The following is a 14,874-nucleotide window of genomic DNA, read 5'->3' as shown; positions in this document are numbered from 1 at the left end:
TGGGAGAGGAGAAGGCAAAAGGGGACTTCACCACTATCTGCAGCTGCCTGCTGGGATGGTGCAGAGGAGACACCTCAGAGGTGACCAGCGATGGGACAAGAAACACAGGAAGTTGTAATTATCTATCTCAAACTGCCCCAAAATGTAGCCCTGAGATGGCTGGTCTGGCTGGCCCTGCTTTGAGAAAGTAGTTGGACCGGAGATGCCAGAGATCCCCTCTGCCCTGTATTATTTTTTGTCTCTTTAAATAAATTCTCTCATGCAGCTGTGTATCCCAAGCCCAACAGGAAAGTAGAGCTGCAAATCTGTGCCTGTACATGTGGGTTTGTGTCTCCATGTGTGTCCTTATCTGCTGTCCCCATGTGCTTCCTCTCCACACGTCTGGCTGTGTGGGTGAGGAAGGCGCTCAGACTTATTTCTGATGCAAAGCCATGACTCAGGAATTTTCTGGGATATCCCCCTCCCATTCTTTGCTAATGAGCTTTTGTCATTGCAGTTTTCCCAAGCACCTGGTGAGGCTAAGGAGCCTGGTGGAGATGGGTGCTCCTAATTTACTGCCATACAGAGGTGTCCGACCTAACCTAGGTATGTAATTATGGATTGTAGCTGCACTGGGGCTCCTCCCTAAGCCATGGAGAAAGATAGACATCTGCAGCAGCACAGATGAAGTCTGAATCACTTGATGAATGCTTCTCTGGTGACCACAGAGGGATTCTGGAGCAGCCACAGTCCTAACCAAGGAAGTCCCATCTCTTTTGGGGGTGCTGAATCCAGGCCTGGTGGTCTTGTGTGTTGACAGATAAATGAGAGGGGAAGGTTCTCCTTGTTGGCCCCAAGGCTGACCAGCAACCCACCAGAGTACAGATTTGTCCTGGGGAACAGAGAAGCCCAGAAAAATCTTTCAGCAGACCCTAAAGCAGAAGCCTATATTTATTTCTCCACGCTCCACCATGGAGACCAGATCTCCATGGCCTGAAATGGGAATGCAGATGTCCAGTGCTCCTGGAGACTTCACTGTGGACATTTCAGTGCAGGCATTTGCATCCAAAGTTGAGTCTTACCAACTGTGCCACCAAACACTGCAGCTGAAAAGAAGCACCTCGCCATTAAGCTGTCTCCTAGAAACTGATCTGACTTTCTCTGACTGCAGATCACTTACCAGTTTGGTGTCTCATCCTTCCCAGACACTGCTGGCAGAAAAAGGGAAGGCACCAGCCCCTGAGAACCTATGACTTGAAGAGGGACTGGGAATATTGGACAGCTAGCTCTCAGACTGGCATCAAGATCCAACCTTACTCTCGAGATCTTACTTTACTTAACCCAGGCTTGAGGGCAGCTTCTCCCATGGTAAGGCTCCGGTTCTCCACCCAATGAGAAAACCTTGCCACAGGCAAAGAGGCATTTTCTGTGCCTGGGAACTCAATGAGATTTTCTGTATCTTGATTTTCTTCAGCCTTCATACCACTATGACAAAAAATCAGCACTGGACAACCCTCCTTAACGAATTGCATGTCCAGCTACTGCTCTTAACCGGATCTACCTCTCTGTCTGCTTTACTTGGTATCTGTTGTCTCACTGGTAATCTGTCATTTTACAGCTTTGGGGATAATCTCCTATTGCTCGATGATGTAATTTACTGATTTTAAGAGCAAGATATTGCTCTCCTTGTTTTTTATAAATGATCTGCTGGATTTCCAGACATTCAGCAGCCCACCTAAAGCTGTGGTTTCCAGCAGGCTGCTGGCCATCAAGTGGCCTGATATGCATATGCTGTCACCCTGATATACCCAGGAAGAGCCAGCACAATGCATGAAGGTCTAAGTACTGCTTATATGAAGATCCTGGCCAAGTCAAGACACTATTTGAGGAAGTTCTGGCCGGCCCATCATGGAGTGGGAGTTGAAGAATGGGAGATGAAGTGTTTCCCATGGTCTCCTGGGAGCATACTCCCTGCTTGATCCCCGTCCTCCAACATTTGGGTCTCTGAAACGTTGTGATGAGGAGCAGAGACCTCAAGAAGCAGCCAGCCCAGAGAGCAGCCTGGCTGACTGCAGGCGTGCGGAGGCCAACCAAATACTATGTCAGGGGTGCAGGTCTGATTAATATCAGAGTCCAAGTCCTGAAGGACGAGGGAAATACACCCGTGCAGCTCTGAGTAAATCATACTTAATTTTTCATCAGTAGACAAGGAGGCTTTGGGGAGGGGAACCGGGAAACACAGAGGTTAAGTGACTTACCCCAAGCGGCAGAGCTGCACAGGATGGAGATTTCCAAGCTCACAGACCAGTCACTTGGCCACTGGGCCTCAATTTAATTAGCAAGTGTGTTTTTATTTAAGAATGACAGCGCATTACGTTTCCTTGTAATTCATGGACCCCACCCCACTGTGTGCAGATAGAGATCAAAGAGAAGGCTCCTGCTCACAGCCTCGCCACTAGGAATGGTTTCTTTTCATGCCTTAAATTTGAGAACATCAACAGTATCTAAAACATTCAGCAAATGATTTCTTTTCTACTTTGAAGCTCAGTTTCCCTTCAAATTATTTCTTCCTTCTTTGGTGCAGATTTCCGCACTCTGAAAGCTCCATGCAGAGCTTTATCTGACAGAAATAAATCAGATCCCAAGCTTTCAGCCCCATTTCTCATTTTGCAGATCTGTGTTTTGCGAGTAGACCATTTTCATGTGCAAACAGCAGCCTGCTTGTCCACAGTGGCAAAATAAAAGTCACTGCTGAAACCACCAGCCACCAAATCCCTGCCTAAGCATGGTGTGATTAAACACGGGTTATAAAAACAACATGAAAGTGCCCGGCACCCTGTGTAATACATCTATGGGTTCTGCTGTTACAGTGCCAGATCTGAAGGCAATTGCTGCCCGAGCTTGCTTTGAGCACTGTTCCCTCTCTCCTGACTGGGGAACGCAGCTGGGTTGTCGCTCCTGACCTTGCTCAAATTCAATAAGGGGACACCGTGAAGAAAATCAGGTCCATGATGAAAAGTAATTCTCACCAAGCTCCTGTAGTATTTGGGCAACACTTACACAAGAGAAGAGATGGAATCAGCTGGCGGATGAGCAATTTATGCCATGAGCACTGAACCTGATGGTTCCCTTTGAGCATTGCTCTCTTCAACTTTCCCTTCTCTGAGAAATCAAAAGATCTGCTGCAGCTAAGCCCTTTCCCAGTAGGCAATTTGGAGAACACACTGTTTTAGGGCTCCTCAGCCATATGCATTTGATGGTGTTATTGCACTGACCCCTAAAGATGTAGCCACTGGGGACAAAGCCAGTTCTTCACTGTTGGCTGGAGTTTTACAGACAGGTTGCTTCTGCTGTGTCCTTTTTGACCCTCATTTTTGCAGCACTGTCTAATGTTCCCCAAAGAGGGGTGTCTGGGCATGCAACCCCCCAGGTTGCCCCCCAGGGGCAGAGGTAGCTGGTTTGGGTCTTGCTGTGTGATCGGAGCAGCAGGGAGGCAGAGGATGGCCCCGGACATCAAGTCCTTGTTCTTGAGATCTACGTCCCAGCTGACACTTGATGCTCATTCGAGCAGGTTGGGGGAAATCCTTCCTTCCCCAGACAGCTTTTGTGTGGCACTAGTACATCTAGGATGGGGACAAAACCCACTGGACACCCCAAAAGTCAGTGTCACCTCCAGATTGGCTCAGTTATCTGAAGGTGTGACTCCATCCTGACGTCGACTGGGGGGTTGCAGACCCGTGGGGATGGATTTGGCCGGGAAGTGAGAGGCAGGGTGCGGGGAGACCACGGGACAGCCCCACGCACACTCTCCTGCACCAGACTGAGCATGAGCCAGCTCTGCTCTCCCTAATTACGGGGCATGATTTCACATCCCATTACCTCACACCACCGGGTAAGGACACGGACGTGGGCAGTATGACACACCGCCACTTCACACCCTTGCTTCCCGCACGCTGACTTGCTCCTCTCTCCTTACCCTTACTATGTTTATATTCCCAAATGGGAGAGGCTAAACACTGCCAGCATCTGTGCACATGCGTGTGTGCACATACAGATGTAGTTTTGCAGGGAATGATCCTACAAGGCGTGTTGCACAACCTCCACCAAAGGCAAGATCGGAGATTTCCAACCTGATGCAAACTACCCTGGATGTGTCACGGAGGAAGGAAAGACCGATTCGTTTCAAAATGCAAGTGCACCGATGCTTCAGGGAAAAGCAAATTAATGCCTCAGATAAGGAGCATGGCATTAGGGGTTGTTTTTTTCGCTGATGAGGCGCCTTTATCCTGATGTGAGTCCCAGATATTCACACAAAGAATTACAAGGGGAAAAAAAAAATGATGCTAATCCTGTGTATCAGCAGTGTCTAACCTGCCAAGCATAAATATTCATGCAATCACTTCGCTGTTACCTGGTAACCACAACAAAGCACACATAGAAAATGTAATTACAGGGGCTCCGTAAACTCATCTTAAATTATCACCTATAGCCAGGCACCTATTATCAGATATTAGATTCTCCCTCAGATCAGAATCTCACGTTCCTCGCGTCTAATTTGAAATAACTATCTCCTTGTTGGCAAGCGACGAAATCTAAATGGAGTCACGTAAATCCTACTTCACAGCTCAATTAAGGAAATGTGATTACGGATCTGGAAGCAGATGCAGATATTACTGGGGAAGGGATGATGGCAGAAGCCTACAGGAAGCAGTTGATGCTTTCCAGGGGTCATTTGTAGGGGAACCCGTAGGAACAGAGTTCCTATTGTTATACACTTCAGAGTTTGTGGGGCGGAGAGGGGGCGAGAGACCGGATTCCCATTTTTAAGTGCTTTGGAGGTTTTCAGAGGGAGTCAGGTTCCATTGTTACATTTAAATACTCTCTGAGCTCGCTGGAAACAATATACATTTTCACCGACGTTCCCCCTGCGCCCTTCCCTCGCGTGATGAGGTTCACACTCTCTGGTGAGTGTGAAAGATCCAGTGTCCTGCATCTTTCCACCACCACGCTCGGGGAGCGGGATGAGACGCAGGGGGAGATGTCACATTGTGCCCTCCTCCCAGCAGAAGCCAGAAGGGACGTGGAGAGGTGTCCCAGAGCGCTCTGCATGCAACCACGGGGCAACTGCAGCTCTCCTGGTGGCACACACCCGTGTCACTTTGAGGAGGACCATCCATCAGACACGGCACAAAGTGTCGGGGTGAGGAGTCCATGTGCCTGGCACGGCTGGTGGCACGGTGGAAGAACTTGCACACGACCCAGCCTTTTCCAGAGGGCTCTTTGGTCCTGGAAATGATCACCTGGTTGAGCCTGGGGACAACGATGTCCTTCTCCAAACCCTGAAAAGAAGGTGTTAAGGTCACCAGCAGCAGCTGTAAGGGGGAGGCTGGGAGCAGCAGCTCCGTGGCCGGCAGATGCAAGAATGCATCCTGCTGCATGCACCCAGGGGCTCTCGTAATTATTCCTTCAGGAATAATTATGGCATTACATTACTGGCAGAAATTATGGCAGAAGAAACATTATGGCAGAAGAAACATTATGGCAGAAGCTAGCACAAAATAAATACAGAAACGTAAGGATGCATTTGCAAACAGTCTTAGCCAAGAGAGAGTGAAATCAGGGACAGAACCCAATCCCCTGTTCCCTATAGGAAGAAAAATATTACAAAAACGGTGGCTCTGGTCTGCTGGGTGATGGCTCTGCCCCGCTGCTTACCCATGGTGAAGGTCGTGCTTTCCTGCCCTGGGCTTTGCTGCTCCATCGCAAATCGCTTGCTCCTAAAGGGAGAATGCAGTTGGAAAACAGAATCCCTATAAGGCACTTACTGGTGGATTTAAGGTGGAAATTAGGATTAAGAACTTGCTGTTGTATTCCAGGACAGTCTTTGATTTTGGTAGCTCCCACACCCTGAAATCGGAACATGCAAGAACACATGAAAACCACGAGGAGAAAAAAAAGAAAAAAGAAAAATCTAAACAACAATAAAGGTTAAGGAGTTCAAGAAAGCCACCCTATTTCATTTGAAATCCAGCCTTTTAAAAGCCCTTAATGTTTTCTTCTATGAAAACATTGCCTGCTCCATGAAAAATGGTACAAAAGAAAAAAAATAAAAGTCAAAGCTTTCCATTCCGTGAAGGTGCAGACACGCGGCCCCTGGACATTGTCTGAGGGGGCCTGCTCAGTTTTAACCTGGGATTGTGCTGAAGTCAGGACTTTGAAAGAAGTTTTAATTTCAGGGAGAGCTATAGTTCCTTTGGTGGGGAAAATAAAAGTTTTGACCCAAACTTTATAATTACTCTCCTTATGATGCTGGGACCAAATTATAAATGCAATTTGTGTATCGGAAATCCCTTTGAAATTTCAATTAAATTTGATATATGTGCTTTCAGCATCCCTTCCTAAGAGAGCCGGTTTCTGGGCCAAATTATTCCACCTCTGTTCATACACAGTAAGTGGAGACTCTCTTACTGCACACTTCAGAGTCTGATCCTTTTCTTTCAAACTACTGCAGGCTTCCCTGAGGGAAAAAAAAAAAAAAAAAAAAAAAAAAGACAAAACATATCCTAACAGCAGTAGCTCTTTTTCCATTGCTTTCCATCTGGTACGTGATCTGTGATCATACCTCCAGGTCATTATGCTTGTAATGTTTATTGGAAAAATCAATCTTTAACTTTAAGACTTTACACAGGAAATATTAAAGTAAATTAGGACCCTATACATCCATTTTCAAATTTCCTTTCAACCCCGCAGTACCTACTTCTTTCATGAAAAGAAATCACGATTATATATTTTTTTTCAAGCCGTTCCACTTTTGCATAACTGACAAAATTTCCTGGAAGTGCAATTTGCCCGGCTACCTTAGTTATTATCTCCAGCCCGTATTAGCAGCTAAGCGGTTGTTGACATTCCCTTTCAATATTGCTACTAAAACTCCATGAAGCTTATGCAGAATTTATATACGAATGTCAACTCATTTTTGAAATATGTAATAGGAAAAGAACAGCCAATGCCTTTCTGGCCACCTACATTTCAGAAGGTATTGGCTGGTATTAAAGTAGTGTATACATATATATTTTAAGAAACCACACATTTTCTGGGCCAGAATCCAAGGGCATATAAAGTAGTTTAGTCAGTTATGACTGGATGAAGAGCTAGATGGAAAACAGAACATTCTCAGAGGGTTTGGGTGCACATGAATTTCTTTCCAAAATTAATGTGAGTGGGGGTCATTAATTTTACTTTTATTTTGGTGGATGAAATGTCGCTCCTCTGGATAGTCTCAGGGCGCGACGTGGAGCCACATCTAGCGAAGGCAGGACTCCGTCGATGCTTTCCACCGCCGAGGGTGAACACACCCCGTTATTCATGGCACTGATGGGCTGAGAGAGAAATAACAGGACAAAATAAATAAATAAATAAATTGATTAATAAGACAAAACAAAACAAAAACAGAACAAAACAAAATAAATAAAATAAAATAAAATAAAATAAAATAAAATAAAATAAAATAAAATAAAATAAAATAAAATAAAATAAAATAAAATAAAATAAAATAAAATAAAATAAAGTAAATATTGGGGTGACAGTTTCAGGTCTGAGGACAGACAGCCTCATGCGAAGAGATGACTGCCACGAGCAAGTCGCTGGCTCTCACCTCCACCAGCCACAATAAATCTCATTCTCCCAAGGGTGTCCTTGATCCCATGCAGCCTCAGACGCAAAAAGGGGAAGTTTGCTTAGGAAAAGCCTTTCCCCAGTCTTTATTCTGTTTGGATTTACTATGAAACCTTGCTGTTGAACCCTGCCTGTCCAACCAGGCTGTGCCAAGCAGTTCCCTAAGGCATGGAAAGGAGAAAAGGCAAAGGACCAACGCTCAGGGCTCCTGTGTTTTCTGCAGGTCCAATCCTGCACTGTTCAAGTCCATGCAACATTTGCCAGTCACAGCTATATTAGAAGGAAGGGGAAATTTAAACAACATTGATTTCCCCTTCTTCGTTTCTGCACTTTTAAAGTGGGAATAAGGGCACTTGGCAAACGGGGCTGTCTCCAGATGGAAGGTGTTAATGAAGAGCGAGATATTCTTTTTCTTTACCATTTCTATTTGCCCTCTTTAATATCATTAGACCTGACACATCCTTGAGGTTTCTCACGGAGCTGGCTCATCTTCTCTATCCCCAGAAAATGCCGTGTCTCGAACACAGCTAAAAGACGTTCAAGGCTGTGTCTTTAACGATGCCAATGGGAAAATTGCATAACATCAAAATAAAGTTTAAAAGTAATCAGATCTCTCTTTTCAAAAAAAAAAAGGAGACATTTCTCTTGCATTGTGGGACCACATCCATCAGCTGTAGACCCAGCTCCTTTTCATAACAGAACACACAAGACACCATAATAAACATTCAAAACCAAAAACACATGCTACCATGAAATGAGCCCAAATACTGAAACGTACGAGGCCCAGAGTCAGCGATGCCTCTTGATGCCAACTAACGTGGCTCAGACACCCATGGGGGACCCCCGTGACTCACAAAACCCCATGGATGTGGGGTTTGATGCCCTGGGGGCTGTAGCAGGAACCCCCTGCTCACAACCTGTCTCCAGGCCACCCCGGACCAGGGATGGGCTCCTGGGAGGTGCAGCCACCAAGACTCACGGTTTTGCAAGGATGAGAAATTTTGCTCCCCGGGAGCTTTTGCGCAGCCAGCATCAGATGTTAATTTTTAGTCATGAGATCTCTCTCTTGGATTGACTCTATCATTTATTTCCAAACCCCTGGGCTATTGTAGGCTGGACTGCATTTGTTTTAAACTCCTCTGCCTGGGACCTATTGTTCTGTGCTGCTGGTTCACAGCTCTGTAAGTCATTACCCACCCCATCCCTTCCCCCAGAAGGAGCCGTTGGGTCTTTTTTTTTCTTCTTCTCCTCCTTTTTTAACACAGAAAATTGGTTTTGTGGCTGCAAAAGAGAAAAGCCCTGGAATCCCTTACTCTAGTCTCAGAAAAAAAAAAAAAAAAAGAACAAAAAGAGGGCGATTATGTTACAATGCAGCGCACCAGAAAGCTTTACTAATGACCTGCCTGCAACCAAATGGCCAAACCTTTAAGCAGGGCCAGAATTTGTGGCGTGACGCGAGCCCGGTCCAGGATGCTCGGATACAGCTCAGAATTTCCCCAGCACGCCAGGCTATTCGGAGCGAAACTGTAGGTACAGGCAATTACGGAGGCAGCTGACAGCTGCAGAGAAGCCTGATCCAAACTTTCCCAGGGCTCCGGGATGTCTGGATCAGAAGTCCGCAGGTGGAGGCGGCGTGCCTTTTGTCTCGTCCTTTTTCTGCAGGTGTGGGTCATTCGTGCGCTCTGTTGCACAAACGCACTCTGGGGTCACAAGCTTGCAGGCACTGCGCTCCCAGGAACCGAGCCCAGATCCTGGCATGGCATCTGGAAATCACTGCTGGGGAAGAGAAAATACTCTGAAAAATGAATTTGAGAGAAAATGAAATGAGAGAAAATGCATCAAGTAGTACATTTTACATGGAGAGTGACCACAGGCTGTGTAGGACCCAGTTGAAAGAGGATGAGAAAGAAGGAAAAAAGACCAGGGGTGTTTTCCTTTGGAGCAGATCCTACTTAACATTTTTTTTCCCCACACAGATGGGCAGCTATATCCTTGCTCCTATTGAGAACACTGTGAGAAGGGCTGCCAGCTAATTATGCCCTTAGACAATCAGGGGCAGATCTGACCATCAGACGATCTAAAACCAACCCTCGGGGAAGGCACTCCCATCATTTCACCCTGTCATCCACATATTAAGCACCCTGCAGTGCACTTTTAGCCATTCCACTTCTCTTCATGGGAAATAGAAAGATTTAGGAGGCCAGGAGGCATTATTTCTGGTGGGACAATGTTTGGGTGGCTCTGGGACCCATCTAATCCTAACCCCCCTTGGCTTAATGTCTCGAATTCCTTCTCTGCATACTGAGCTGCGAGGGCTCAGGGATGATATCTCCATCAAAGGCTGGAGGGTTTTAATGTCACATCTTCCAGGGAAGCTTCTCATGATCTCACCCACTTGTTGACATCCTTTCCAGCTGGGCTCACAACTCCATACAGAGAGGATGCAGCAGAGGCAGTGAATTTTCTGCCACATCTCTTAGACCTGTCTTGTAGAGAATGGCAGGTCCCGGGCTCTGGGGAATAAGGGAGATCCAGTCCAAATTACCTGGAGATGGGGTCTACAGGGAACTAGGTGCAGACAGTGGATTTTCTTGGTGTCCTTTTTTTTTTTTTTTTTTTTTTTTGAGGAGGAAAATCACTTTCTGCCATTTCCATCAAAACAGAGCATGAGAAAAGCATAATCCAGCTTTCTCAACTGGATACTGGGAGAAGAGTGATGGGTCTTGGCTCTTCAGCTCACGCCAAAGCCAACAGGCTCTTTTGGACCTCCGTGAGGCATGAGAAGAGCCTTGCCAGGGTGAGTCATGCTAAATGAGGTGGGCGCTCGCCGTCTGCCCCAGCACAAAATCAACCTGCCTGGCTCCTGACGGCTGCACGGGAGGGAATCAAAGCACCCGTGGCGAACACAGCTCATCCTCAGCATGATTTTGGCAGAGGGGCACAGGGAGAAGCTGGCCAGGAAAGGAGAAGGGAGAGGCAGTGATGCTCACCACCCCAGCTGTTTCCAGACCAGGTGTGTATTCATCACTCAGACTCCCAGCTCTTTAATCCCAGACGGAAAAAAAAAAATCTTTAAAAACTTCAGGGTCTCAGTAGATCAGTCACGGGATGAGGAAGAACAAATATAAAAGGGGTTTTATAGCTGGTAGGTGGGAGGGGAGAAAGGAAGAGGCAAAGCTGTGAAATAGGAGCAATATCCCACTAAAAGCGGTGTTTGAAATGAGGTGGAGATTTATGTGTTTCAGGGGCTGCCGCCTCAGTGGGGTGGACTGCCCTGCTTATTGATTTGGGCTGGAGAGCAAACAAAACGAAAGCCTGACTTACAGTTTGCTTGCAGTCCTAAGAGCAGAAACCCAGCAGGCAATTATATATCTGGGGCTTCTCGGGGTGTTCCCCAATTGCTCTGCTCCACCAAGGCCCTAAATGCAAGACCTAGGACCCGAGGGAAGCAGAAAACCCAGCTTTCTTCAGCTTTGTGCAAGACAAATCGTGTTGTGTGCTGCAGAGCAGATGGACTGAGAGACCTGCAGTGTAAATATTTGGGGAGCTGCACTTCCAGCCCTGCAGGCACAACCCTACCAGGTCCCGCTGACCTCGCCTGAGCGAGGAAGGTGGGGGATGAAGGAGATGAAGGAACAAAGCAGCCCCCCAGTCCAGAAGCTATGGGAGATTTGGGGATAACACCAGAAACAGTCTCTTGTTGCTCTGCTTTGCCTTGTTCTTCTTGGAGGAGCAGACTGGACATCTCTTCAAGACATCTCAACCTCTTCCATCTCTCCAGATGTTTGTTTCAGAGCTCAGAGCATGCAGTTGTACGCTGATTTGCAAAGCCCTGCAGGACCAAACTACTTTTGCTGAGCTGAGTCAAAGGGTAAGCACTTGCTAAGTTTGCCTACTTCTCCCCATGCAAGAAGCAAAGCCAAATAAATTTCCTCCCTCTAGAGAGGAACAAACCTGAATAGGAACAAATTATGCTCTTATCTGAGCTCCTTCTACCACGTGGGACAGCTCAGGACCGGGACTCAGTGCCCCAGAAGTCCACACCTTGTGCTACTGCTGAGCTGGTGAGGGAGGTTTCTTGACATCACATCCAGGACACATTTCATTGGTGTCTATTGGAAATGGTAAATTACATCTCCACATTACTGTTAGCAAATCCACTTTGCTGAATGACAAGCTAAGGGACATGCAAAGAATATTGCCTTTATTTAGCCTTGGGACTTAATTCTCAGTGTGCTTTCTCTGTTGCCCAGAGCAGCCAATCCAGATGTTCCAGTGATCCTGCAAGGATGCAGAAAATTGCCGTGTGACCAAGGAGGCAATCACCTAATAATAAAGAGAAAGAGTTTGTGTAATTTCTTCAGCTCTCAGCGAGAGAAGGACCAGCAAGTTTTGCAAGTGTTTTGCCTTCTCCCAGTCAGTGGTGCAAGCTGCACGCCAAAATATTTTGGGGACAGGAGCTCTGTGTATGGTCACAGCTGGGAGATGGTTGCTCCAGCAGGTGATGGGGTTGTAAGTCCACTGGCCGTTCCACCAGTTCCCAAAGGGCTGCACCCAATCTGTAAAAGAGGAGAAGTCCCAGGAGTGTGGGAACGCACTGGTATTTTTTCATGCTAGCAGTTTTCCCTCTGTATATCCAAAGTTCTGCCTCCTTCCCTATGCTGATAACAGTTAAAATGATGTGGTGTTTCTAGGTAGAAGGAGCTGTAAACATCACTGGTGCAAAGGAAAAATGAGTCACAGTCATTGGAGGTTAACATGAAAGCAGCGAACTCTCATTTTTATTTAAAAAAAAAAAAAAAGGTTAAAATGCTGAGGATAAAGTTTGTCTAGCCTGGGGGCTGAAAGAAATATTGTTTGTGGAACAAAAGGAGAATCACATGAGAATAAATTCAGTGTTTGTGGCCACGCTTGCAGAATTCACTTGAATTTTGCGGTACCTGAACTTCAGAAGGGACCCAAAATGAGACAAACCCTGGGGACGTGATGGATGGGTTGGGCTCAGCATTGTCCTGGGGCCCTGTTGGAAATCCTCCTTGGGCAGACCTCAAAAGGCGGAGGCATCCAAAATACCAACCCCTTTTTTGAAAAATTTTGGATGGACGCTGAGGAGAGAAAAAGAAGCCTAGATTTCAAAGCTGAAATCCACTTGGAAGCCTACGTTTGGATCCATTACATGAGAAAGGTGAGGAGGTGGAGCCCCATTCCCAAAAGGCTCTTAGGGCTCTGACTTTGCTTGTGCCTCATATTTCGAGGGGAGAGGAGGTGACAGGTTGGGGATGGTCCTGGCTTAGATCTCCTTGTGGCACCTACATGTCCTGAACACCAGCAGTGCTCACCATCCCTTTTTCTCCTGACCTTTTTTTTGCCCTGGGTTTTTGAGCCTGCTGGTAGAAGCGGGAGGGGGCTCAGAGAGGAAAATTTCCAGCTTGGGTTTGCAGCAACCCGTTTTCTTCCCCGCACCTTCCCCGCATGGCAGCGAGCTGGCAGAGGGCGGGGATGTAATACTTCATTTCAGGTGTCTGTGGTAGGATGAAAACGAGCCAGCACCGTGCCTCCCAGGAGACATCCCAGGCATGGGAGCCTTGCAGCAGCTGGCAGCAGTTGCTGCTGTATGCAGGGCAGGATGGCTCCCCATCTTCCTCCCAAATTTCATTTTCTCTTAGCTCTCCCGATGATACGGCTTGAAGCACAGAAGTGCTCTGTGAGGAATGTGTTTCGTGATGAAGACGAATACCTCGGAGCCCGACAGCATAAACACTGAGAGCCTGTTTGGCTTCTTCCAGTGCCAGCTGCCTGGATGGACACAGAGAGCTCCTTCCCCACCCGTGGAGTCTCTTTGGTTCCCTCTGATGAGTTGGAGCTGTTCTGACCCGAAGCAGATGGAGTCAGTTATTTACACCACGGTCCCCTAGGTGCACTCTTGACCCACTGCTCACTGGTCTCGATAGACATTTGCACTGGTGCCGGCTGATGGTTTCGGCATGACACAGAGAACATTAGTGGAGCAGAGCCAGGCAGAGAGGCCCGTGGAGAAGGAGCAGCAGTGCTGGGAGAAGCCCTGAGGCCCCATACCAGGCGTCTGTGCCCTGCGTTCAGGTGGCAAGAAGGGCAGAAAAGCTTCCTCGCTCACCCTTTGCAAGCCCCTTTTTGGGGGTGCCACTGCTGATGGGACATCACTCAGGGCTAGGCATCGAGTTTGTGGGTGGGCAGAAAAGGTCTCTGAGATGTGTTGGCCCAGGACACTCCCTCGGGGACCATTTCAGGGTTAAAAGATATCTCAATATGTCAGATTTCTGCTTGTTCCTCTGAGGAGCAAGGCAGAAGGACAAGCTGCACTCATTTCTGCTCCAGCTCCCTCGACCAGAGCTCTGTTGGCTGCGTGGGCTTGGGGGACCTGCCTTGCCCTCTGCCCTTACCTCTCCTGCCCTGCAACACTCAGCCAAAGTTTGGGGTCTCTTGAAACATGCCCGGAGCTCAGAGAGGTGTCACAAAACTTAAAATGACTACCGTCTCCTGCAGCCGCGTAGCCCGGAGCAAATATTATCATACCTGCGAGACAGCTGAACACAGCCCGCAGCTGCTGTCCTGGCTGCTGCAAGACGAGGGGCGAAGGAATTTCGGAGATAGCATGTGGGGAAGGGTGCTAAAGAGCTGCAAGGACTTCGGCACTTGGTGCGTACGATTCCTTGATAGGAGGCCAGCAGACACTTATTTGCTCTCACTCCGTTTTAACCCTTCTTCCCCTCCTTTTTTTTTCCTCCCACTGAAAGAAAGCTCCAAGCTCCGAAGGAGCAAAGAAAGATTAAGTAGAAGGAATTACGTTTTCCTGGCTGCTATCAAACCTTCTTTTCCAACTTTTTTCCTTTTTCTTTCTCTTCACACTGACATACCTTTGATGTTTTATGAGCTGAACCGTATTTCATTGCACGAGGCACTGGCAGACAATCTGAGAGCCTTTTATTCTGAGGTGCTTTTCAGCTTCCAGGCTATGATCTACACCTCAGGCAGGAGCCAGGCTGCAGCCATGGGCCTGGCTGACATTTTACGGTGAAAAGGGGAGCGAGGCACCAGCTTATGGAAGTGTTTGAAGGCTGGAGTGTTGCATATTAAGATAAGCCAAGTTTGAACTCCGCGCAGCACGCTGGCTTGGCTGAGGTGCTTACCTGGGGTAATTTTTGCAAAGCTGACAGCACCAGGCAGGCTGACACAATTTCACCA

This window comes from Anser cygnoides, chromosome 1 (assembly GCF_040182565.1).
Source record: "Anser cygnoides isolate HZ-2024a breed goose chromosome 1, Taihu_goose_T2T_genome, whole genome shotgun sequence".
NCBI lineage: Eukaryota > Metazoa > Chordata > Aves > Anseriformes > Anatidae > Anser > Anser cygnoides.
Note: the sequence above shows the minus strand (reverse complement) of the source record.